General features: G+C 45.8%; 1 long non-coding RNA gene across 1 annotated transcript; it reads right to left on the reverse strand.

Annotated features, from left to right (window-relative positions):
* Positions 1-214: 214 nt before the first annotated feature.
* On the reverse strand, positions 215-23,136 carry LOC144890859 (uncharacterized). The gene is made up of 3 exons (XR_013622535.1): positions 22,535-23,136; positions 8,301-8,515; positions 215-1,757 (listed from the first exon to the last, which is right to left on the reverse strand). It is a non-coding gene; the product is annotated as an uncharacterized LOC144890859 (long non-coding RNA).
* Between the last annotated feature and the right edge of the window lie 1,897 nt (positions 23,137-25,033).

Genomic DNA, 25,033 nt, shown 5'->3' on the forward strand with positions numbered 1-25,033 from the left:
TAATTCCCAACAACAATTTTTCCAAACCAACAAATTAAGCATAATGTATTATTACCATAATTCCTCTCCACTTTTTCTTTTCTCTTTTTTTTTTTTTTTTTTTTTTTTTTTTTTTAACAGTGTGTCACTCGTGGTGATATGAGTTCATTGATATTGTAATTGACACAACTCATAACATTGTCGTTATGCCATTATCTTAATTCTACTGTATTCATTTGCAACATCACTTGATTTAGTCTTTTAATCTCAGTATTTATGTCGCCATAAAAGTCTTCCTTTTCTGGTTCCACATTTCTTTCCTCATTTGTCACTTCATGCGTTATCATCGTGTTGTTGGTTACCTTATTCAAACACACCGTCACTAAGGCTTTCAAGCAAGCCACCACTAAAACAATTGCCAATATAACTACTAAACCAACAAACAAATATTGGAGTATCTTAGCTACCACCCCTCCAAATGTGTTTCCCAACCATGCAAAGGCACCCCCTTTTATATAATCGTGGTATCTTGCTCCCTCTTGTCTGATTGTATCGGCTATGTTATAAATTTCTTCTGACTCATCAGGTATGTACGTACAGCAATCTGTACCGATGACTGCACATGTACCTCCTTTTTCTGCTAACAGCATATCTAATGCCATACGATTTTGTAATGCCATCGTTCTTGTTGCTGCCAGCTCTCTTGTAAGTTTTTCCAATCCACTAGCTGTTTTATTTGCCAACTTCTCCATAGCCAATGCCATGTGCCTGAGTTCTCGCCCTGCCTTCCAGGTTCCATAAAATGGAAATATTACCATTCCAATCCATTCCCCCATGCTAATAGTTCTTCTCTGCCTAGAATGCAGGATATGCGTTGGTGACTTTGTTAACAGGCGCATGTGTGGAAGCACAAACCCCAGAAAACATGTTCCGAACCATCCCGAGGGAAGATACGGATATGCCTTGTGTCCACATATAAAATACGTATTATTATATGTCCATGTGTTGTCCATTCCCCACATACCTTCCCAATATAAAGCTAAACCCTTCGTGCCATTTGGTCCTAGTGGGACAGGTGTTCTCATCCAGCCTTCTTCGTGACCATAATTGTGGCATTTAGAGGTTCCCATAGACCTGTTATGCGTAGGCGTTTGGGGTCTGGTGATACACATTAATCCTGTTATTTGCTGCTGGACGGTCATGTAAGAGGGCATTTTGTTCTTATCATATGTAGGTCTATAACTGTCCTCAAATTGGTTACAATTATATCCCCCTTTCTTCCATCCCTCTTCCCCGGACAGTTGGCCGTTAAAATCTGATGCTATCAGGGTGTGAGGGAAGCGGCTACATAATTCCGCCCAACCAAAAGGAACTGCCTCCAATGGTACTCCGATCTCACTAGAATGCGGCATTTGTGTACATATCCAACAATTACTTTCATTTGCTATAGCAGCCCTTGTATGGGCTAAATGTAAAAAAGTATTAATCCCGTGTAATCCATCGGATTCTAAAGGTGTGTCTTTATCCTTCATCAAACTTCTCTTCTGCTTTTGTCGTTCCGCATGATCATATATCTGTGTATCATTTGCTGGTGTTGCGTTTTGTTCCCTCATTACCCCAAAATAATCCATACAACACAGAGTCCCCACTACCAGAGAACCCATTCCTAGGATAAATATCACCATTTTCAAGGAGTATCTGAAGTAGAAGTCTCTGGTTTCCCTTGATTGGTCGGCTTGTCTTGATACGGTGTTTCCCTTTGTCCCACCTGTATCCATCTGTAAAACATGTGAGCTACCCCTTGTATATGTCCGTACCTATAACATAATTACATGGCAATAAAATTCAACATCGTAACTAACAAACTTCCTAACAGGTTAATGAAAGAAAATCCCTAAAAATTCCTTATTATTTAACATAAGTCTGATTATTTGCCTTTCCCTGATTCCCTTATATCCCGGGGTCCACCTAACTCCCTTGATCATGAGTGTAATTGTGCTACATTATCACTGATGCTGTACTAATATCAGTAGGTAATTGTATGTCATGTAGGCAAATAAATGTCACTAACTCAAGTAGGACTACTATATGATGAAATAATCAATCACTACAAGGGGCGTTAAAATGTAATTCAAATGAATGTAAATCACGAGTATCATTTATCCGCCACTGAATGTTCTGCTGGGCTGCTAGGTGCAGCCTCGTTTTCTGTGGGGCCATCCACTTTAGCACCATGTGCTCGCTTGCAATGAGAGGCATGAATCCAACTTGGTCTGCCTTGGCATTTTACTGCAGTATGCGTTGTCAACAGCGCCTGATGTGGTCCTGACCATCGTGGTGTCAACGCAGTTTTTCGTTTGAAAATTTTGATGTACACATAATCTCCAGGTTGAAAAGAATGACACTCATTCTCTGCAGGTTCTGGTAAAGCTTCCTTCACCTGGGAATGAAACATCTTCACGATTTTGGTCAATTCAATACAGAAAGAGTACATCAAATCATCCATCTGGTGAATATCCATCTCCTTGATCATCAGGGGAGGTGAATGAGGTACCCGCATTGGTCTCCCCATCAAGATTTCATGCGGGGATAATCCCGTTCTCCTATTGGGAGTAGCCCTCATTGCGAGGAGTGCAAGTGGAATGGCATCTGGCCATTTCAAGTTAGTGTCCGCACAGATTTTGGCCAGCTTGTTCTTTATTACTCCGTTCTGTCGTTCCACTGCTCCCGCCGATTGGGGGTGATAAGGACAGTGAAGATGAAGGTTTATCTGCATTGTCTTACCCAATTCCTTAATAACATCTGCTGTGAAATGCGTACCCTGATCAGAAGAAATCCTGCAAGGAACTCCAAAGCGACATATGAAGTCCTTCAACAGAATCTTCACCACTGTTTTGGCATCTGCATGTCGACAAGGGTAAGCTTCTACCCATTTTGTAAACATGTCTACAATCACTAAGACAAACTGAAATCCAGCGCACTTTTCCATTTGGATAAAATCCATCTGTAAATGTACAAACGGACCTGTCGGTGCGGGATGAGCTCCTGGTGTAGTCTTTTCACCTTTGCCTGGATTATACGTCTGACAAACCTGACATGTAGCACAACATTGCTCTGCCACACGTGTAAACCCAGGTGCATACCATTGTTTTAACACTGATGCACACATTCCTCCTTTTCCTGTATGACTCACTCCATGAGCCAGACGAGCAATCCATGGCAACAATTGGCGAGGGGCGACAACACGTCCATCAGGAGTAGTCCATAATTTAGATTCTTTGTCAAATGTGCATCCAGTCTGTACCCACACCTCTTTTTCCCGGTCTTCCACCACTTCTTGCATAGCGCTGATGTCTTGCAGCGTCGGGGTATTTTCAGGAACCCTTACAGGTCCCTGTATGATCACCGGGTCTTGTTCCAAATGTGCCGCAAGCTTCGCTGCTTCATCCGCCCTTGCATTTCCCTGTGAGACCTCATCTCTTCCTTGTGTATGGGCCTCACATTTTACCACTGCAATGGCCGATGGTAGAAGGATTGCTTCCAAGAGGCTAGCAATCAACCTCCCGTTTTTTATTTGGCTTCCCGAAGATGTCAAAAATCCTCTCTGTTTCCAGAGAGCACCATAATCATGAACGACCCCATGCGCGTACCTGGAGTCTGTATAAATGGTTACTCTCTGGCTTTCTGCTAAATGACAGGCTCTAGTTAATGCATACAGTTCTGCCTGTTGAGCCGAGTAAGTGTTTGGTAATTTCCCACTCTCCCATGTCTCAGCATCTGTGCATACTGCATATCCTGTCAGTAGTGTACCGTCCAATGCTCTTGATGATGATCCGTCAACATACAGTACCAGATCTGCGTCTGGGATGGGAATGTCCTTCAAGTCAATGCGAGGCACTAGTGCATGTGCCAATACCTCTGCACAATCATGGGGCTCACCATCTTCCTCTGTTGGCAACATAGATGCTGGGTTCAGCGTTGGGCAACGCTGAATGGTGAGGTTTGACGGTGCCAACAATCCTAGTTCATACGTTGTAGCCTTTGATGCTGAAAGGTGCTGTGTTCCTGCCTTCAGCAAAACCGTCGCCAAGGCATGCTCAACAAGGAGAATTAAGGGGCCCCCCAGGACTATTGTAGCTGTGGCTTCTACTGCATACGATGCTGCTGCCACTGCTCGCAAGCACTGTGGAAACCCTCGTGCTACTGGATCCAATCGAGTGCTGTGATACGCTATAGGGCGCAGTTTTCCCCCATGTTTTTGCGCCAACACCGATTGGGCAAATCCTCCTTTCTCATGTGAGTAGAGAAAGAAATTTTTCTCATAATCCGGCAGTCCTAAAGCAGGAGCTGATGCTAAGGTATCTTTCAATGTCGTAAAAGCTCGTTCAGCCTCCGGGGTCCATTTCAAAGGAATTGGACTGTTTGGTAAGCTGATGTCCAGCAGAGGGCGAGTCAGTGATGCATAATCAGCAATCCACTGATGGCAAAACCCTGTTGTCCCCAGGAAAGATTTCATCTGCTTGACAGTTGTAGGTTTTGGGAGTGCCCTGATCGCCTTTACACGTTCAGGGCAAAGTCGTCTCGTATCTCCTTTCAGAATATGTCCTAAGTATTTCACCTCTTCCTTACAGAATTGCAACTTATCTCTTGAGGCCTTGTGGCCTTTGTCTGCTAATGCTGTCAGTAGCACAACAGTGTCCTGTTTACATGCTTCCTTTGAAGTCGAGCATATGAGAAGGTCGTCAACATATTGTACCATCACTGAGCCTCCAGGAAACTCAATGTCGCTGAGGTCTTCATGTAGAGCACGTGAAAACAAAGTTGGGCTCTCTGTGTACCCTTGTGGTAGAACAGTCCAAGTGAATTGTGAGCCTTCGTACGTGAACGCGAACAAATAACGCGAATCCTCATGAATGGGTACACTAAAGAACGCCGAACATAAGTCCACCACGGAGTAGAACTTTGTATTGCTTGGAATACTTGACAGTACAGTGATGGGATTAGGGACCACCGGATAGGCTGGGATGACACAATCATTAATTGCTCGAAGATCCTGTACAAATCTCCAGGTAGTCTTGCCTGGCTTCTTCACAGGTAAAATAGGAGTGTTGCACATGCTCACGGTGCGAACTATAACTCCCTGATCCGCCAATGATCGAATCACTGGTGCAATACCAGCTTTTGCCTCTGGTCTCAATGGATATTGGCGCTTTCTAGGCAGTGGCTTAGAATCATCTACTGTGATCCTTACCGGTGCCACACTTTTGATTCGTCCCACATCATTCGGATGCGTTGTCCACAAGCATGTTGGTATTTGATCGAGTGGGTCCGGATCCCCATTGGTGTCGGAGCTGAGTAGGTATAGCCCAACATTTTTAGTGTTAATTGGTTCATCAATCATGATGAAGGTTGAAGAAAGCGCCTGCTCTACAAGCTGCCAGCAAAATCCTTCTCCATCTAAGTCATAAAGTGGGGCTTGTTGAATTTCTCCCATGTATCTCATGTTTTTGCAATCTTTCAAAGTTGCAATCATTGTTCCAACATCTTTTGCTTCATATCCTTGTGCCACCGCTAAGGTGACGTGTGGGGTTGTTGTTTCTGGTTGATTCCACAGGAGTTGTTGATCTGGCGTCAAAGACACTGACATGCCAATTCCCTGTTCTCCTACCCACAGTGATGTTATATGTACATCATACCTTGTGTCCAGGTATCTAGAAACGTTCTCTGCATAGGACACCTCCTTCCCTATAGGGTCATGACATGTCGTACAGTGAAGATCAGTCTGCCATTTCAGAGAATCCATCAAGTAGCTGTCTACCCACTCCTGTACTTTGGGCATTGCAACCTTCAATGTCATAAAACTATGGTACAAAAGTTCTGCCTTTTGTGTATCATTGATTTCCCATCGATGTGTTCTTGGTTCTATTGCGCTTTGTAGCATATCAATGACGAAGTCGTGGGAATGTTCTGGCATTTCTAGATACACTCCGTTTTTCTTACATATGACAGTACAGTTCAATTTGCACAATAAATCTCTTCCCATCAAATTTACTGGAACGCCAGATGCCACAAGAAAGGCATGTTGTGCAGTCAATGGGCCAAGTTGGACACGCAATTCCTTTGTGACAGGCGTATGTATGGGAACCCCTGATACTCCTACCACCGTCGTATAGTGTTTTGACAATGGTATATTGGGAAAATCTGCTCGACGCAACGTGGAACGAGTGGCTCCCGTATCAACTAGGAAAGGAGCCTTGCGTCCGCCTATTGTCAAACTAACATTTGGTTCCTGTGCAGCCGACCTTGAGATTAACGGAAGTGCTGCCACTTGGTCATTCTGGTCTAGTCAGAAGGGCGTTTCAGACCATCTATTCTGCTGAGGTCCTCCCTTAATTGGGGCGTTCTTCAATGGAGCCCTATATGTTGGCTGAGGTGGTGGTAGTTGGTAGTGTCCCTGTCCTTGGTTTCCCTGTCGAAATTGTCTTCTGTTGGGGTATGGGCATGCCCTTTTCCAATGTCCCCTCTTTCCACAATTGAAACACCGGTTCCTGTCGTTACCTGGTATGTCCACTTGTTGGCTTGTCTTGCTGGGTTGCATGTCTGGGTCTCCGGGTTGCCATTTTGACCTCTGGTTTTCTCCTGACTCATAGTTGTTGTCTGTTGCATTGTTGCGTTGTTGCATAGAAAACCTATTGCGTTGGTTCGTAGTTATCAGGGCTTGTGTCTGTAGTTGCATCAATTTTTCGGCATTTATAGCACTGTTCCTGGCCTGAATTCGCTGATGATGCAAAGCATAATTCAATATTTCTTGCATCGGCTTGCCTTCCCAAGCAATGCACTGTCTTTCCACTTCACTCTTCAATTTCGGCAACAGACCATTAATAAAAAGGGGTTTTAGGGCATTGTCGATTTGTGCCCGGTCTATTCCCGAATATAATCGAAAAACATCTCGCAATCTGTCTAAATAATCACTAGCATCCTCTCCTGTTTTCTGTTTGCACGTAACCACTTTATTCCAATCAGTCACGGGCGGCAATTTTTGTATGGCCTCTATTAATTTATTTATCTGTGCCATTTTAGCCTCCGCGGGTATGTCTAATTGTCCATTTATTGCATGTACCCAGTTTGCCTCACTCATTAATGTCTTCAAAGTGGTGGTATTTGGAATTACCCACTTTAAGAGTATTTCCATGTCTCTTATAGTCGGCAATTGCGTTTCCACAATCAATCGTAGCTCTTCTGCGAATTGAAGTGGATCTGTTTTGATTGATGGCATATCGCTCTGTAATGCCTTCAATTGGTGTATTTGCCAAGGTCTATACATCAAATCTGGGCGTTCCTCATTTGCCCCTGGAAATTGCCGTTGCGGGAAATTCATAACGCCACATTGTTCAAAACCTTCCTGTGGGAGAGTCAAGTTTTGAATGTTCATTGGCAAATCATATTGATCGTTGGATAGATTGGCATTCATCACAGGGCCCTTACTCCTTGTATGGTGCAATGGGGAGTATGTTGAAGTTGTTGCAGCTGGTTGTATCGCTTGCCCACTTTGAGTCGGTTCCTGTCCTCCAGTTGCACCCTCTGGGGTAGTCACCTCAACTGGGGCACTGCTTTCACCTGTCTTCTGTCGGCTAGAGCCAATCGTTTCACTCTGTACTGGCCCTTCGGCAGGTAGAGGTACGGGTGCCTGTACTTCCTGTGGCTGATATACAATATGTCGCCGATAGGGTGGAGGAGTTTCCTCTTCTAGTTCATTTATCTCATATGACCTTGCGTCTGGGTACAATCTGGACTGGGATCGCTTTCCATTGCTAACTTCAAGAGGCATTTGAGTGGATACCTTTTCCAACCTATGTTGTATCTGCTTCATTTCTTTCTTCACACCCCCCATTTTCGTTTTGGTCTCCCTGTCTCTAGACTCGATGTCCCAGTAATAAAATGGTTTCCAATCCACCTTCAACTTCTGTCTGTCTCTTGCTTCTAATTCTTCTCTGAGTGTTTCCAATGTGTTCCTGTCAAACGTGCCATCCTTGGGGAATTCCTTCTTTCTCCCTTTTGTCCATTCATGCCAAGATTCCAAATCTTTAAGTGAATGTGGACCATATTGCTGATACATGTGGTTGACGCAAGCGCCTCTTTGGGACACGTCTAGCTGACCTTGTTTACCCTTGCAGACTCCATTTCCCATTTTGCCTGTATGTGAATAACACTCAATATTCCCTCAATGTACCAGGTAGATTACTAGGATCTGCGCTTTGGAATGCACCTGTACACACCTATACTATATGTCCTATAAATAAATCTACTGGAGTTTGTTCCACCTTTTATCAAAGTAGCGTTGGATGCGTTGTAGCTTGTTCCAGGTTCCTCTAAAGCTTCACTCGTACCTCCAGGAAGGATCTCTCCACCTGTTCACACGGTGATTTCCAGAGAATCTCCCTCAGCTGTGGCTTTTGCACAATCCAATCTCACAGATCAGTATTTGCAGATGAGCCGGAGGGTCAGTATGAAGTGGGTGAATCCTCAGGTGTCCGCTCTGTTTGACGGGGAAATCACACAATGGTAACCGCACATACATATCTGTATATAAACTCACCACCTTGCTCAATTTTCCCAGGTTGTCTCCACATTGATAATATCTCGCAAAGATATCAAAGCTTCTTTCTTGAGACCGCATTTTCATCAATCAAACAATCAATATATTCAATTCAATTTATTCAGTTCAATTTATGCAATTAAATTCAATCAATTAGATTCAATCAATTAACAATTCAATCAATTATTCAATTTCAATTAATTCATCAATATTCATCAATAAATCAAATTAATCATTTTGAATGACTCCTTGCATAAGCCCTTTCCCCAATGATGTCAGGACAGGTCCATCCATTGACTGAGATCGACTCATCGGTCGTCACCTCTGGTTCGTACCTCATGTCAATTGATGAATCACCGTCCTGTCCTAGGGTCATATCTGACATATTTCCCCATTTTGCCTGGTCTCCACAAATTTTCTTTGCAACCACTAAAGGCAACTCATCCTTCATTCGTGAGACAGCCAAAATGGATGGCAGATATTAAAGTTCATTGGAAAAAATATCTCATCATTTTTTTTCTTTAATAGTACCCAAAATCTCTTGGCAATTTAAATTTCGTAAAACTACTGAAATAAGACTGTAAAATTCCTTCAATCATGCTAAATTTTGAAGCTCCATTGCTTGTAACACCCAATTTATCCCATAGGGCTTGAAAGTTCTTTCCCAAGTTCATGCAATCATTCTGCATTTGAACCCTATGATATCATTCATAATAATTATCATGATTTTATAGTCATGGTCATATCATAATCATCTATTTAAAACGAACATTTCCTTTATCACCACAATTATGTGGTATAATCAACAATAGAATAAAACTGTACATAGCAACAGGCTACCTCATGGCCACTCAGTATACCTATTGACAATAAGTCATAACAATATCGAATAATCATTGAACAATTCAAAAATCGCTTCCACTGCTCCAGCCGCAGCATTCGTCATTTTGTTTGCTCATCCGCATGACCAAAACGAAATAAAGGGAGCTCAACCATTACACAGCGCTTTTAATGGCGCATGCCATAGAAACTCAACGCAATTTCGACTCAGCCAGAAAACGAGCAAATTTTGCAGGATGTTAACTGGAATTAGTCGTGAAAATATATCCAAAATACACAAAAAATACACATCCACAAAATAAACAACAAACCCAAACAAACCCAAGGTCGACCCTCTTACACAGTAAATTACATCATTTCAGCATCGTATTGATTGCTGAAATATTCCAGGGTTTATACATACCTTAAAAGAGGTATGCGTGGTGTTGCCCCCTCCCACGTTTATTCCAGGGTTTATACACACCTTAAAAGAGGTATGCGTGGTGTTGCCCCCTCCCACTTTTAATTCCTCATTAAATTACTTATTAAATTACTTATTAAATTACTCATTAAATTACTCATTAAATTACTCATTAAATTATTCGTTAAATTACTCATTAAATTACTCATTAAATTACTCATTAAATTATTCGTTAAATTACTCATTAAATTACTCATTAAATTATTCGTTAAATTACTCATTAAATTACTCATTAAATTACTCATTAAATTATTCGTTAAATTACTCATTAAATTACTCATTAAATTACTCATTAAATTACTCAGTAAATTACTCATTAACTTAACTTACATAGTTTCAGCATTGTATTGATTGCTGAAATATTCCAGGGTTTATACACACCTTAAAAGAGGTATGCGTGGTGTTGCCCCCTCCCACTTTTAATTACTCATTACATCGTTTCCATTTAAAAAAACATCGCTTCTACTGCTCCAGCCGCAGCATTTGTCACTTTGTTTGCTCATCCGCATGACCAAACCGAAATAAAAGGAGCTCAACCATTACACAGCGCTTTTAATGGCGCATGCCATAGAAACTCAACGCAATTTCGACTCGGCCAGCAAACGAGCAAATTTTGCAGGATGTTAACTGGAATTAGTCGTGAAAATATATCCAAAATACACAAGAAATACACAAAAATACACTCCCACACAAATAAACAACATTTATTCCGTTCAACAGAACAAACATTTCCTCTATCATGACACGCATGTCTTCAAAATTATATGACCAAGAGAAAAAGTAAAATTAATTAAAACTGCGGGCAGTGATGATCCGGGGACCATACCGCTCCATCCTGATTGGACGAGTGCGTGCTAGAGTCGTTAACAACGACAGTCCAGATCCGATTGTTCAAAATTTCAACTCAATCGATCGAAAAATGAACGCAGGGATGCATTTTAAAGGTGCAGTGGCACTAACTGAGTTGCCACGAATATGGCCACGAAATTGCCAATATGGCCATCACAAAATATTTTCCTTAATCAATTGGCTCATAGCATAACCAATCTGCAAGTATTTCATCCGAAGATGTATCTCTCAGGAATTTTAATTAAATAAGTCATTTATAAATCAACGAGTTAATTTATTAAATGATTAATCAATAAATCAATATTTTCCTTGACAGCCACATCACTTGGTCAGTGTCATGTCCAAATATCAGCTTCCTTACTCAAAAGGTGCCTGAGTTAATGTAATGTAATTACTGTAATAAGATTACTGCAATTACTGTAATGATTACTGTAATTACTGTAATTACCGGAACTGTAATTACTGTAATTACCTCAGGTAATTACTGTAATGTAATTACTGTAATGTAATAAGAAATGTAATTAATTAAATAAGTACTTCATTAATCGTTAATAATGAAATAATTCCTGAATTCTCATTCGATTCACTTGACATTCGAATGTCCCCAAAACGTTGGAGCAAAACGTTGCAACAACGAAAGTGAAACGTTGTAGCGACGTTGTGGAAATGTTAGCAAAACCCAACATTTGAATGTTCCCATTCATTCCAACAACAAGTTCCAACAACAAGTTCCAACAACAAGTTCCAACAACAAGTTCCAACAACAAGTTCCAACAGCAAGTTCCAACAACAAGTTCCAACAACAAGTTCCAACAACAAGTTCCAACAAGTTCCAACAGCAAGTTCCAACAGCAAGTTGCAACAACAAGTTCCAACAAGTTCCAACAACAAGTTCCAACAACAAGTTCCAACAACAAGTTCCAACAGCAAGTTCCAACAGCAAGTTCCAACAACAAGTTCCAACAGCAAGTTCCAACAACAAGTTCCAACAACAAGTTCCAACAACAAGTTCCAACAACAAGTTCCAACAAGTTCCAACAGCAAGTTCCAACAGCAAGTTGCAACAACAAGTTCCAACAAGTTCCAACAACAAGTTCCAACAACAAGTTCCAACAACAAGTTCCAACAGCAAGTTCCAACAGCAAGTTCCAACAACAAGTTCCAACAACAAGTTCCAACAACAAGTTCCAACAAGTTCCAACAGCAAGTTCCAACAGCAAGTTGCAACAACAAGTTCCAACAAGTTCCAACAACAAGTTCCAACAACAAGTTCCAACAACAAGTTCCAACAGCAAGTTCCAACAGCAAGTTCCAACAACAAGTTCCAACAGCAAGTTCCAACAACAAGTTCCAACAGCAAGTTTCAACAACAAGTTCCAACAAGTTCCAACAACAAGTTCCAACAACAAGTTCCAACAACAAGTTCCAACAGCAAGTTCCAACAGCAAGTTCCAACAACAAGTTCCAACAACAAGTTCCAACAACAAGTTCCAACAGCAAGTTCCAACAACAAGTTCCAACAACAAGTTCCAACAAGTTCCAACAGCAAGTTCCAACAGCAAGTTGCAACAACAAGTTCCAACAACAAGTTCCAACAACAAGTTCCAACAAGTTCCAACAGCAAGTTCCAACAACAAGTTCCAACAGCAAGTTCCAACAACAAGTTCCAACAAGTTCCAACAGCAAGTTCCAACAGCAAGTTGCAACAACAAGTTCCAACAAGTTCCAACAACAAGTTCCAACAACAAGTTCCAACAAGTTCCAACAGCAAGTTCCAACAACAAGTTCCAACAGCAAGTTCCAACAACAAGTTCCAACAGCAAGTTCCAACAGCAAGTTCCAACAACAAGTTCCAACAGCAAGTTCCAACAGCAAGTTCCAACAACAAGTTCCAACAACAAGTTCCAACAACAAGTTCCAACAACAAGTTCCAACAACAAGTTCCAACAAGTTCCAACAACAAGTTCCAACAGCAAGTTCCAACAACAAGTTCCAACAACAAGTTCCAACAAGTTCCAACAGCAAGTTCCAACAGCAAGTTGCAACAACAAGTTCCAACAAGTTCCAACAACAAGTTCCAACAACAAGTTCCAACAACAAGTTCCAACAGCAAGTTCCAACAGCAAGTTCCAACAACAAGTTCCAACAACAAGTTCCAACAACAAGTTCCAACAGCAAGTTCCAACAACAAGTTGCAACAACAAGTTCCAACAAGTTCCAACAGCAAGTTCCAACAGCAAGTTGCAACAACAAGTTCCAACAACAAGTTCCAACAACAAGTTCCAACAAGTTCCAACAGCAAGTTCCAACAACAAGTTCCAACAGCAAGTTCCAACAACAAGTTCCAACAAGTTCCAACAGCAAGTTCCAACAGCAAGTTGCAACAACAAGTTCCAACAAGTTCCAACAACAAGTTCCAACAACAAGTTCCAACAAGTTCCAACAGCAAGTTCCAACAACAAGTTCCAACAGCAAGTTCCAACAACAAGTTCCAACAGCAAGTTCCAACAACAAGTTCCAACAACAAGTTCCAACAGCAAGTTCCAACAGCAAGTTCCAACAACAAGTTCCAACAACAAGTTCCAACAACAAGTTCCAACAACAAGTTCCAACAACAAGTTCCAACAAGTTCCAACAACAAGTTCCAACAACAAGTTCCAACAACAAGTTCCAACAAGTTCCAACAGCAAGTTCCAACAGCAAGTTGCAACAACAAGTTCCAACAACAAGTTCCAACAACAAGTTATTATCACATTGCAATGACCTCTAAACATTCCGAAACCAATATCCCATTAAAAAATCCCATTAAAATCCCATATTTTATCACCCTTTGCATTGTTGAAAGCAATTAATTCCATAACTTAATATTACCTCAATTTATATATACTAGGGCGTGCCCGCACGTACGTGCTCGCCCGTACGTGCTTGCAAAAAAACATGCGTGCAAGCAACAACAAAAACTTTGAAACCACGTGGCAGTTACGACCACAGAACCACCCTCCTATTTGCATGGAATGGTTTGGTCCATTCGCAAAGCCAAAACGAACGACTTGCGAGTACGGTGACCATACCTTGGGACCCCCTTGTCCGATTAATTTCAAACCTTGACAAATTTTCCATTCCTTCCCTTCCTGATCTTTCGTGGCATCTCTGCCATTAAAATCCCATATTTTGTGAGCGTGCCGAATCAGTAAGCATCACCCCTTCTATGAGCCTCGACCAGAGGGTGGTTGTTACTCACAAACACCATTTCCTGTAACTATCTCTCACTAGGGCATGCCCGTACTATATATTGTTGCGAATATGGAATTTGGCCTCCATATCCGCTTGTAAATATTCCCCTATTTTCTCCAATACTCCCCAACTTTCCCCAATCCCCCATTCCCTAGTCCCATTGCATGTAAATAACAATCAGTAGAGCCGACCTACCCCTTATTCCCCCATTAAATGTCGTGCCCAGGTCCACCGCACCACACGTAGCCAACTTTCGGACATCTTCCTAGTTATTCTTAATCTATGTCAGTTAAGGCCTCGTTTCCATTAATTATGACTCTTCGTTGCACCAGAATGTGATTATATGGCATCAGTAGTGAGTTTAGGACCTTTCCCATACCTCCTCCCATCTTCTTCCCCAAACAACAACAATAACAACAACTACAACAACAATTACAACTACAACTACGACTACAACAACAGAGGGGCGGGGAGTGTGCGTCCTCACACCGGCTCGGTTACCCGCCATGACCATACGCTCCACGGCGTTACCCCGAAGGGGCTGGCTGTCAGCTCCTCGTCAGGGGCGGAGCCAGTAACCCCCCCGCACGCACCCAATGAGAAGCAACGTGCCGATTCCACGAGGCGGAGCTAACGAGCCGAGGGCGTGTCACTCCCCGCCGGATATACGCGGCCCCGCGCCGGATGTGACGTCAGATGCGCCCCCAGCCTGGAGAGAGAAGTCGCCACCCCTCGAGCGCTGCAATACCTCCACCGCATCTCTTAAACTGGACCGTACGTGATCCTGCCCTGAGCCCAGGTGCACCTGGAGCGATCGCTACCCGCTTTCGTTGCAATCAAACCCCGTGTGAGTGAGCCTTGTCCCGTTTATTTGTCGTCTGTTGGGGTTAATATAAGTGTGTTTAAGTGCCCACCTTCCTATGTTTCCCTCTTGTCCCTGTAATCTAAACCTTCCGCATTATTGTAATAACAACCTTTGAGAACCGTATCCCTGGTGTCGTGTCGTATTAATTCCAGCCGTGTGTCTTCTTTTTCCTTCATTGGTCTAGCATAGCGCGATTAGTCAACGTTCGGGCACAATCGGGTAACTTGTGCAGACGTGGTCATACCATAAAACCGCTCGGTAAATAACATCCAAGCCACGTCTGTAACAATTGGTGTCGAGGAGTGGAATTCGAACCCGGGACTAAATTAGTTAGGCCCAAATTTTGGGAGGGAAAATCGATTCGGAGCGCGTTTCCCGCGCGAAATTATAACGGCGAAATTTGAATTTGTTTTACGAAAATAAAAAATAAAAACCGAATTTTGAAAGTCGCGCTATGGCGGATCAAGACAGCTGGGGTCCGGTAAAGGAGAGTGAGGTAGGGTCGATCCAGGACCAAAATGAGGGACAGGAGGAGAGCGAAGCAGTGAGGGCGGCAGGTTCGCAAAATAGCGCCGTCACGCACGAAGAAGCGGGCGCGCAAAATGGCGCCTCGCTGATCACCGCGCCAGCGACCGTGGCAGCGCCCCCGATGGATTGGGGCCTTTTTTTCATACAAATGAAGGCCCTTATGGCCCAGAATAGTGAGCGATTGGAGGGCCGGATGGATGCTCAGAGTGAGCAAATGGGGGTAATGGGGAACCGGATGGATGCTCAGGGTGAGCGATTGGAGGGCCAAATGAGGGGTACCGGTGAGGGATTAGAAAAGAAATTTGAGGGGTTAGACAACGGGATAAAAGAAGTAAAGAATGGGTTAACGGGGGTAGAAAACAGAATGGCCGCTCAAGAGAATCAGATAGAAGGAGTGAAACATGGGTTAACGGGGGTAGAAAACAGAATGGCCGCTCAAGAGAATCAGATAGAAGGAGTGAAACATGGGTTAACGGGGGTAGAAAATAGAATGGCTGCCCAGGAGAATCAGATAGAGGGAGTGAAAAATGGGTTAGAGGGGTTAGAAAACAGTATGGAAGGCAAATTGAGGGACATGAGGGACCAAGCGGAAAGGGAAGTTAAACAAATGGAGCAGCAGATAGAGGGGGTCAGAATGGGGGTAGAAACCAAACTGGATGCTCACAGGGAGGAAATGGAGCAGATGAGGGTGGCATCTGGGCAGGAGATGCAAGTGATGGGAGAGCAGATCAGAAGAGGAGTGAGTGAGGAGGTCGGAGGAGTGCGCGAGGAGGTGAGGCACTGTAAGGAGCGCATGGAGAAAGAGGTGAGAAAGGGGACTGTAAAATTGCAAGGTGGCATAGAGGACCTGACGCAGGAGGTGGAGCAGCTGACGGTGGGACAGACGGAGTTAGTGGAGCAGGTTCAAAGGAACACTGCGGTATTAGGAGGTTTAAAGGCGACACAGAAAGAACTAAAAGATGACTTGGTAGCGACGAAGAGGGAATGTCAGATGGTACGTGAGGGACTGACAACGAGGTTGGACGAGGTGATAGAGGTAATGGAGACGAAGGACCGGCAGGTGAGGACGCACATGGAAACGGTCAAGGTAGCCTTGGAGGACGAGCTTGAGGAGACATACCGGGGAATAAAAGAGGTGAGGCACAAATTAGAAGAAGTGGAAGAAGGGGTGAGCGAAATTAAGAAGCGACGGAGAGGGGATAACAAAGAGATAAAAGAGGAGATAAAAGAATTGGTCCAAAGTCTGTGTTTGGATCGTGATGATGTGCTCATTAACCGGATGAAGGATTCGCAGGTGATGGAGGAGAAGCGAAGAGGAAGAGGACCCGGTGTAAGTGGTGACCAATATGGTCGTGCGTATGATGCGCCAGGGGATTTAAGAAGCTTGGGGATTGGTTTGGATCCGGGTGTTCGTGAAAGGCCGTTGGTGAAGTGTGCGACAGGGCTGGTGTGCGAAAAAGGAGGTGTGCGAGAAAGTCCGACTCTGGGGTGTGTGAGGAAAAAGTGCGTGCCAAGGAGTGAGGGTGCTGGCGAGAGTGAGTCGGTCGTAGCGCGTGTGCGAGGGGGCACATGGAAGCGCGGTGTGGTGAGTGTTACAGAGGGTGTAACGGGAGAGTGTGCGCGAGAAAGGTGTGTGACGGACAGGTGCATGGGGAAAGAGTGCGCTGTCAAAGGCAAGGAAGAATGCACACCTGTGGTGAGTGTTACAGAGGGTGTAACGGGAGAGTGTGCGCGAGAAAGGTGTGTAACGGACAGGTGCATGGGGAAAGAGTGCGCTGTCAAGAGTAAGGGTGAGTGCGCTGTCAGGAATGGAGGTGAAAGTAGTGAGAGTGACATGGAGCGGGAGTTAGTTGTGACAGGTGAGCGAGGATGTACACCTGGGATGGAAGGATGCACACCTGGAATGGTAGAGCGTGAGTGGGAATGCACGCTGGAGTTGGTGGTGAGGCACGTGGTTGGGTGTGCGAATGAGAGCACACCTGTGATTGTCACAGAGGAGGTGACCGAGGAGGGGGCGCGAAGCGGTGTTTTGGTGAGGTGTGCGACCAACGAATGTGTGCCAAAGTGTTCGGTGGTCAGGTGTGTGACCAAGGCTGTGAGTGGAATGAGAGTACCTGGGTGTGTAAGGAAAGGTACGAGGAGCATGGGCACGGCTGGATGTGTGAGCAAGGAACGGGCGGCGGGGTGTAAGCGTCCAGGTGAAGCATCGACGTTAGACGGGGTAGAGTTTAGAACGACTTATAGCCGAATCGGGCCCTCGGTGCGTGCCGGGCCTCGCTTTGAACGGCCGCGTCCAGGCTCCACTAGGCGGAGCTGGCAGCCCGATAGAAAGGGTCGTCATGGCGACCACTTTTTGGTGAGACGTGCCGGCAGGTCGAGATCGGGGCATTGGATGGCTCCACGCCGAGGTGGTGCGTGGGATCTCGGCACGGGTAAGCCCCCGTCCCTGCACCGAGTGCCGGACGCATCCAGCCGCTGGCACAAAACAACCAGCATCCATTGCTTGGCTTTACGAAGCCAGGCTTTGGACAGGAATTGGCGCACCGAGAGGCAGTAGTGAGTAGACTGGGTGATGAGGTTAGTGTTTTGGACCCAAAATTAGAGAAAAACAAAATTTGATGATTGGCAAGGGATTGGCAGTAGTGATTGGCAGATGATGGGCAGTGATTGGCAAATTTTTAATTTGTTGAAATTTGACGTGCAAAATTGATAGTGAGAGACCCCCGATGTGGTGGGATGGCAAATCCACCATCCTTCCCATGTGGGGGGCAAATGCGCAATAGCTTATGGGGTGTATGGCAGTGAAAACTAGCCCGGGTGGGTTAGGATATTGTGTGTAGGGATCTAGAAAGAGGACAGTAGGTAACGTTAAGTTTAGTTAGTGACTGATACCTGTAGTGGGGACGCAGGTAGATTAGTATGGATGATAATGACGAGGGAGCGCAATAGTTTAAAGGGACGACTGGGAAGCGCAAGTTTCAGAAGGGAGTAGTTAGCTGAGATGATGCCGTGTGTGTGAGGATTGAACAGGTGTGATTGAACAGGTGTGCAACTGGACAGGTGTGTGGAGCAGTGTATGAGTAGTGAGTGTGTGGATCAGCGCGAATGCGCTTGGGGAGAGAAGGGTGCAGGTGGCACCAGGTGTGAGAGCACAGGTGTGCAAGTACAGGTGTGTGGAGAGAGTTGGAGTAAGTGGTACGGAGTGGTGTGCATGGTGCGAAGGTGTGGATGGGGGAAGAGTGGACCCCCTTTCACGAGTACCCGGGGCGGGTAGTGTAAGTGTTAGGTAGAGGGTACAGGTAAATTGTGGTTGGATATTGGCACTTGTGGTGCGGTTGCAGAATGGTGTTGTGAATGGGTGCATTAGTGTTGTGGAAATGGCTGGGCGTGTAGCCTGTTAGTGCGTGTAGTTGGTTGGGCACTCCACCACTGTGAGGATGTCGGCCAGGTGAGGCCGCAGGTGGGCTCTGGGAGCCGGTAGAGTTGTGGATGGGGCCCGAGGATCCGGAGGACGGACCCGGGTAGCCCAGTGCCAGAGAGGGCACCGAGTGGGGAGAGTGCCAGAGGGCCTTCCCCAGGTAGTTAGGTTAGGGTAAGGAGCAGGTAAGCTCGGAGGCAACTGCAGTGGTGGAGGTGTGCAGGTGGGTAGACCCACTGGGAGAGGTACACGTCGCAGCCCAGAAATTGTACGAGGGCACCGGGAGATGAATCGGGGGAGTGAGACCCCAAATTGAAAAGCACCACAGGTTGGCCAATGGGAATTGGTTTTTAGAACCCATAGAGTAAGAGGGCCAATGGTTTGGCCGGAGAAAGACCCCGGGTAGTGTAAAGTTGTTAGTCATTTAGGAAATAGTTAGGATTGAAGAACCTGTCGCACCATACGCAGCCACTTGCCTGTGGTGATGATGATGACTCCACACCTGTGTTTTCTTCGTTCTGTGTGCAGGAAATGAGATTGCTGTGGATTTGTGAGACGCATCACGACGTGGATGAGACATTGGGGTGATTCCATCTCTCCCTCCTTAGGAGGGACTGATGATGAATTGGTGATGGCAAATTTTGATGTGCAGTTGGAGATGGCAAATTTTGATGAGAGTTGAAAATGGCAAATTTGATTGGTTAGGAGGGAGAGAAGACGAATTTGGTTTATGGGAGGAACGGGGAAGACAGTAGGGATGTTTGTCGATTTGTAAAGTAGATGTTTATGGGTAGTGTTGTGTTTTGTGGATGCAGTAAGGGGTAAGGGAGGGGCCATGTAGGTTACCTGGTGGGGGGGGGGGGGGGGGGGGCGTACGATAGGAACGTACCTGTCTCACCTGGTTCCCATGTGCCCCCAGTGTGCATCACCTTACATTGCGTGCACTTTTGCGCCCTTACCACCTTACTCACTTGTCTGCTTCTTTTGTCTCCCACCTCCGAGGATCTGGCTTTGGGGTAGAGAGAGAGGAGAGAGAGGTGCTGGCTGCGCAGTTGTGGGCCTGCACTTTCGCTGTTTGCTGCCGGGATCGATACACCATATGGACCGCAATGTTTGTGGCCACCCACAATGGACCGCAGTTCGTTTGCGGCCAAGCACCACCCGGGGATGGACCTATGGGTCAACGTGGCACCTATGCCATACAGGTGAACCACTTTTAGTTAACACCAAGTGCACCACAAGAAGAGCAAGAGACACCTGCAGGGTTAGGGGTTGTCGAATTTATTTTTATTCCAATGAACAATGGTGACTGCACCGATTGGTGGTGGGGTGGTGCTTTTGATGCTCGGGAAGGGGTGCTCTGCACGTTATTAAAGGCCGTAGGGCCACAGGGCACTCGTGGGTTGGTGTATCGATGCTGGCAAGCGTGCTCTCTCTATGCATAACATCTGCATGTGTTCCTCCAAAAACAGGTCCTGGATCGTAGTGTAAATAGCAGCGTAGTCTTGTAAATAATGCTCCCTACCGGCTGTATGTTTAGTTTGAGAATTCTTTCCGGATTCGGTTATCCTGTGGGTGTGTTTCTGTGAGGAGAAGGGTGCAACGTCGCAGGGGGACATATTTACTCATTTGTGAATATCTGTAAAACTGTCGCACTCAGGGTAGAGTTAATAGTAGAGGGAACTACATTGCGTGCCACACTAAAGTAGGTAAAAATTTATCGGGTCGGGACGCCCCGAGGGTAGAGAAGGGTGCAATGTTGCGAATATGGAATTTGGCCTCCATATCCGCTTGTAAATATTCCCCTATTTTCTCCAATACTCCCCAACTTTCCCCAATCCCCCATTCCCTAGTCCCATTGCATGTAAATAACAATCAGTAGAGCCGACCTTCCCCTTATTCCCCCATTAAATGTCGTGCCCAGGTCCACCGCACCACACGTAGCCAACTTTCGGACATCTTCCTAGTTATTCTTAATCTATGTCAGTTAAGGCCTCGTTTCCATTAATTATGACTCTTCGTTGCACCAGAATGTGATTATATGGCATCAGTAGTGAGTTTAGGACCTTTCCCATACCTCCTCCCATCTTCTTCCCCAAACAACAACAATAACAACAACTACAACAACAATTACAACTACAACTACGACTACAACAACAGAGGGGCGGGGAGTGTGCGTCCTCACACCGGCTCGGTTACCCGCCATGACCATACGCTCCACGGCGTTACCCCGAAGGGGCTGGCTGTCAGCTCCTCGTCAGGGGCGGAGCCAGTAACCCCCCCGCACGCACCCAATGAGAAGCAACGTGCCGATTCCACGAGGCGGAGCTAACGAGCCGAGGGCGTGTCACTCCCCGCCGGATATACGCGGCCCCGCGCCGGATGTGACGTCAGATGCGCCCCCAGCCTGGAGAGAGAAGTCGCCACCCCTCGAGCGCTGCAATACCTCCACCGCATCTCTTAAACTGGACCGTACGTGATCCTGCCCTGAGCCCAGGTGCACCTGGAGCGATCGCTACCCGCTTTCGTTGCAATCAAACCCCGTGTGAGTGAGCCTTGTCCCGTTTATTTGTCGTCTGTTGGGGTTAATATAAGTGTGTTTAAGTGCCCACCTTCCTATGTTTCCCTCTTGTCCCTGTAATCGAAACCTTCCGCATTATTGTAATAACAACCTTTGAGAACCGTATCCCTGGTGTCGTGTCGTATTAATTCCAGCCGTGTGTCTTCTTTTTCCTTCATTGGTCTAGCATAGCGTTCGGCATTAGTCAACGTTCGGGCACAATCGGGTAACTTGTGCAGACGTGGTCATACCATAAAACCGCTCGGTAAATAACATCCAAGCCACGTCTGTAACAATATATATATCTAAAATTATATCCCCCGCCGAGCAAGTCGCTGGCTCCAAGTCGAGTGCTTTGAACAAAAAAAAGAAGTACTCTAAACGGTGGTTTTTTATTCAACCGTGAAGCATGTCTCAAAGGCTTCTTGATGGACCTGGACAAAATTTGATGCAATTTTTTTTTCTCAATCGCCATCTTTCATCATAATTCTGGACCGGCATGAGGGGGGTTGTCTGTCATGAATTTATAGGCATGGCGGGAAAACTGAAAAAAATTATTTATTTAAAACGGGTGTACACGATTGTACACGTGTACGGAAGGACCTTACCGACCCGGCAAACAAGTCGCTTCATGCACATCAGTGGTGCGTTTCTTCGTGGCGCGTGTCAGAAGAATTACACAGCGCAGGAAAAATACGTATTTACAGAAATCGTTAAAAAAAAAAAAACTCGGATAATCGCTAAAATCGTTGTGGCCGGTGTACCATATTGGAAATATATATATATATAAGTATAATTCCGTTTCCCGGTTCCCTGTCGCTCGCCAAGCGCCGATCAAGTCAAGTGCTTCGAACAAGTGCAAAAAAAAAGTAGTACTTTATCCGTGTGCTGGTGGGTAAACGAGTGTACCGGCCTTACACGTCCTGGAAGCAAGCGGTCGCAAGGTGCACACTTGCTCCGCCCGCTTCCAAGTCACAGTAAGGCCCTTTAATAACCAGCGTAAAAATACGTATTTACAGAAATCATTTAGAAAAAAAAACGAATAAATTGCTACAGTCGTTTATCGAAATCCCATTCGTGATGGCTCACGCCACCTATATCGCGGCATCGGTGCGCAAAGAAGCCCCAGATCTTCTGCTCCCCCATGTATGTACCCATAACTTCCAAGTTCGTAAATCATATTGGACAAGACAAGACACACTCACCTTTTAAAGAAGACTTGCTTGTACAATTGATCGCAGCGGTGCCTCCAAGATTGTCAGGGAATTTACTGGGGGACTCACAGGACTCCAACGACCGGACACAGGTTACAAAGGTCTAGTTTATTAAACTGTATTCACTTCATCCAATTACCAAAATGATACCGCATAATATAATGGATCAGGTTAACTCTTTTCGCTGGTCCTTCTCGTTCATCCGACACTCCCGTTCGGTCAGCGCTTCACGTAGCAAGTCCTCGTTCATTCCATCGTTCCGTCGGGCAGGGCTTCTGAGGACAAGTGTACTTTACTCAACGTTTGCTCTCGTTATATCGCCAAACTGGACTTAATCTCCTCTCTGCTAATGTCCCGAGGTCATGCATCGCACCGAGTCCTGGCATCAGCTCGCTCCCCTCCTGCTGTGTAAATGGAAATCACAGCAGGGGGGGGTGCTCTAGCCTGGGGCCTTGACCAGGTGTTTCAAGAGATTACATTGTTCATACACATAAAATGTATCTGCTTTGTTACCAGGTTAATTAATAAGTTACCAGGGCCAATCAATATGTTACACTGAGTTACACTTCCACAGTAGTGATTGGCAAATTTTTGATTTGTTGAAATTTGATGTGCAAAATTGGTAGTGAGAGACCCCCGATGTGGTGGGATGGCATCCCTGCCACCCTTCCCATGAGGGGGGCAAAGGAGCAATAGTTTATGGGGTGTATGGCAGTGAAAACTAGCCCGGGTGGGTTAGGTTATATTGATAGGGATCTAGAGAAGATGACCTTAGGTGACGTTAAGTTTAGTTAGTGACTGATACCTGTAGTAGGGACGCAGGTAGTTTAGTGTGGATGATAATGACGTGGGAGCGCAATAGTTTAAAGGGACGACTGGGAAGCGCAAGTTTCAGAAGGGAGTAGTTAGCTGAGATGATGCCGTGTGTGTGAGGATTGAACAGGTGTGATTGCACAGGTGTGCAACTGGACAGGTGTGTGGAGCAGTGTATGAGTAGTGAGTGTGTGGATCAGCGCGAATGCGCTTGGGGAGAGAAGGGTGCAGGTGGCACCAGGTGTGAGAGCACAGGTGTGCAGGTACAGGTGTGTGGAGAGAGTTGGAGTGAGTGGTACGGAGTGGTGTGCATGGTGCGAAGGTGTGGATGGGGGAAGAGTGGACCCCTTTCACGAGTACCCGGGGTGGGTAGTGTAAGTGTTAGGTAGAGGGTGCAGGTAAATTGTGGTTGGATATTGGCATTTGTGGTGCGGTTGCAGAATGGTATTGTGGATGGGTGCATTAGTGTTGTGGAAATGGCTGGGCGTGTAGCCTGTTAGTGTGTGTAGTTGGTTGGGCACTCCACCACTGTGAGGATGTCGGCCAGGTGAGGCCGCAGGTGGGCTCTGGGAGCCGGTAGTTGTGAGTGGGTGCCTGAGGATCCCGGGTGTGGATCGGGTAGCCCAGTGCCAGAGAGGGCACCGAGTGGGGAGAGAGCCAAAGGGCCTTCCCCAGGTAGTTAGGTTAGGGTAAGGAGCAGGTAAGCTCGGAGGCAACCGCAGTGGTGGAGGTGTGCAGGTGGGTAGACCCACTGGGAGAGGTACACGCCACAGCCCAGAAATTGTGCGAGGGCACCGGGAGATGAATCGGGGGAGTGAGACCCCAAATTGAAGAGCACCACAGTTTGGCCAATGGGAATTGGTTTTTAGAACCCAATAGTGTAAGAGGGCCAATGGTTTGGCCGGAGAAAGACCCCGGGTAGTGTAAAGTTAAAGTCATTTAGGAAATAGTTAGGATTGATGAACCTGTCGCACCATACGCAGCCACTTACCTGTGGTGATGATGATGACTCCATACCTGTGTTTTCTTTGTTTGTTGCAGGAAATGAGATTGCTGTGTGGATTTGTGAGACGCATCACGACGTGGATGAGACATTGGGGTGATTCCATCTCTCCCTTTCTAGGAGGGACTGATGTTGAATTGGTAATGGCAAATTTTGATGTTGAGTTGAAAATGGCAAATTTTGAGGAGAGTTGAAAATGGCAAATTTGATTGGTTAGGAGGGAGAGAAGACGAATTTGGTTTATGGGAGGAACGGGGAAGACAGTAGGGATGTTTGTTGATTTGTAAAGTAGATGTTTATGGGTAGTGTTGTGTTTTGTGGATACAGTAAGGGGTAAGGGAGGGGCCATGTAGGTTACCTGGTGGGGGGGGGGGGGGGCGTACGATAGGAACGTACCTGTCTCACCTGGTTCCCATGTGCCCCCAGTGTGCATCACCTTACATTGCGTGCACTTTTGCGCCCTTACCACCTTACTCACTTGTCTGCTTCTTTTGTCTCCCACCTCCGAGGATCTGGCTTTGGGGTAGAGAGAGAGGAGAGAGAGGTGCTGGCTGCGCAGTTGTGGGCCTGCACTTTCGCTGTTTGCTGCCGGGATCGATACACCATATGGACCGCAATGTTTGTGGCCACCCACAATGGACCGCAGTTCGTTTGCGGCCAAGCACCACCCGGGG

Source organism: Myxine glutinosa, chromosome 2 (genome assembly GCF_964187855.1).
Source record: "Myxine glutinosa chromosome 2, kmMyxGlut1.1, whole genome shotgun sequence".
In the NCBI taxonomy this organism is placed as follows: domain Eukaryota; kingdom Metazoa; phylum Chordata; class Myxini; order Myxiniformes; family Myxinidae; genus Myxine; species Myxine glutinosa.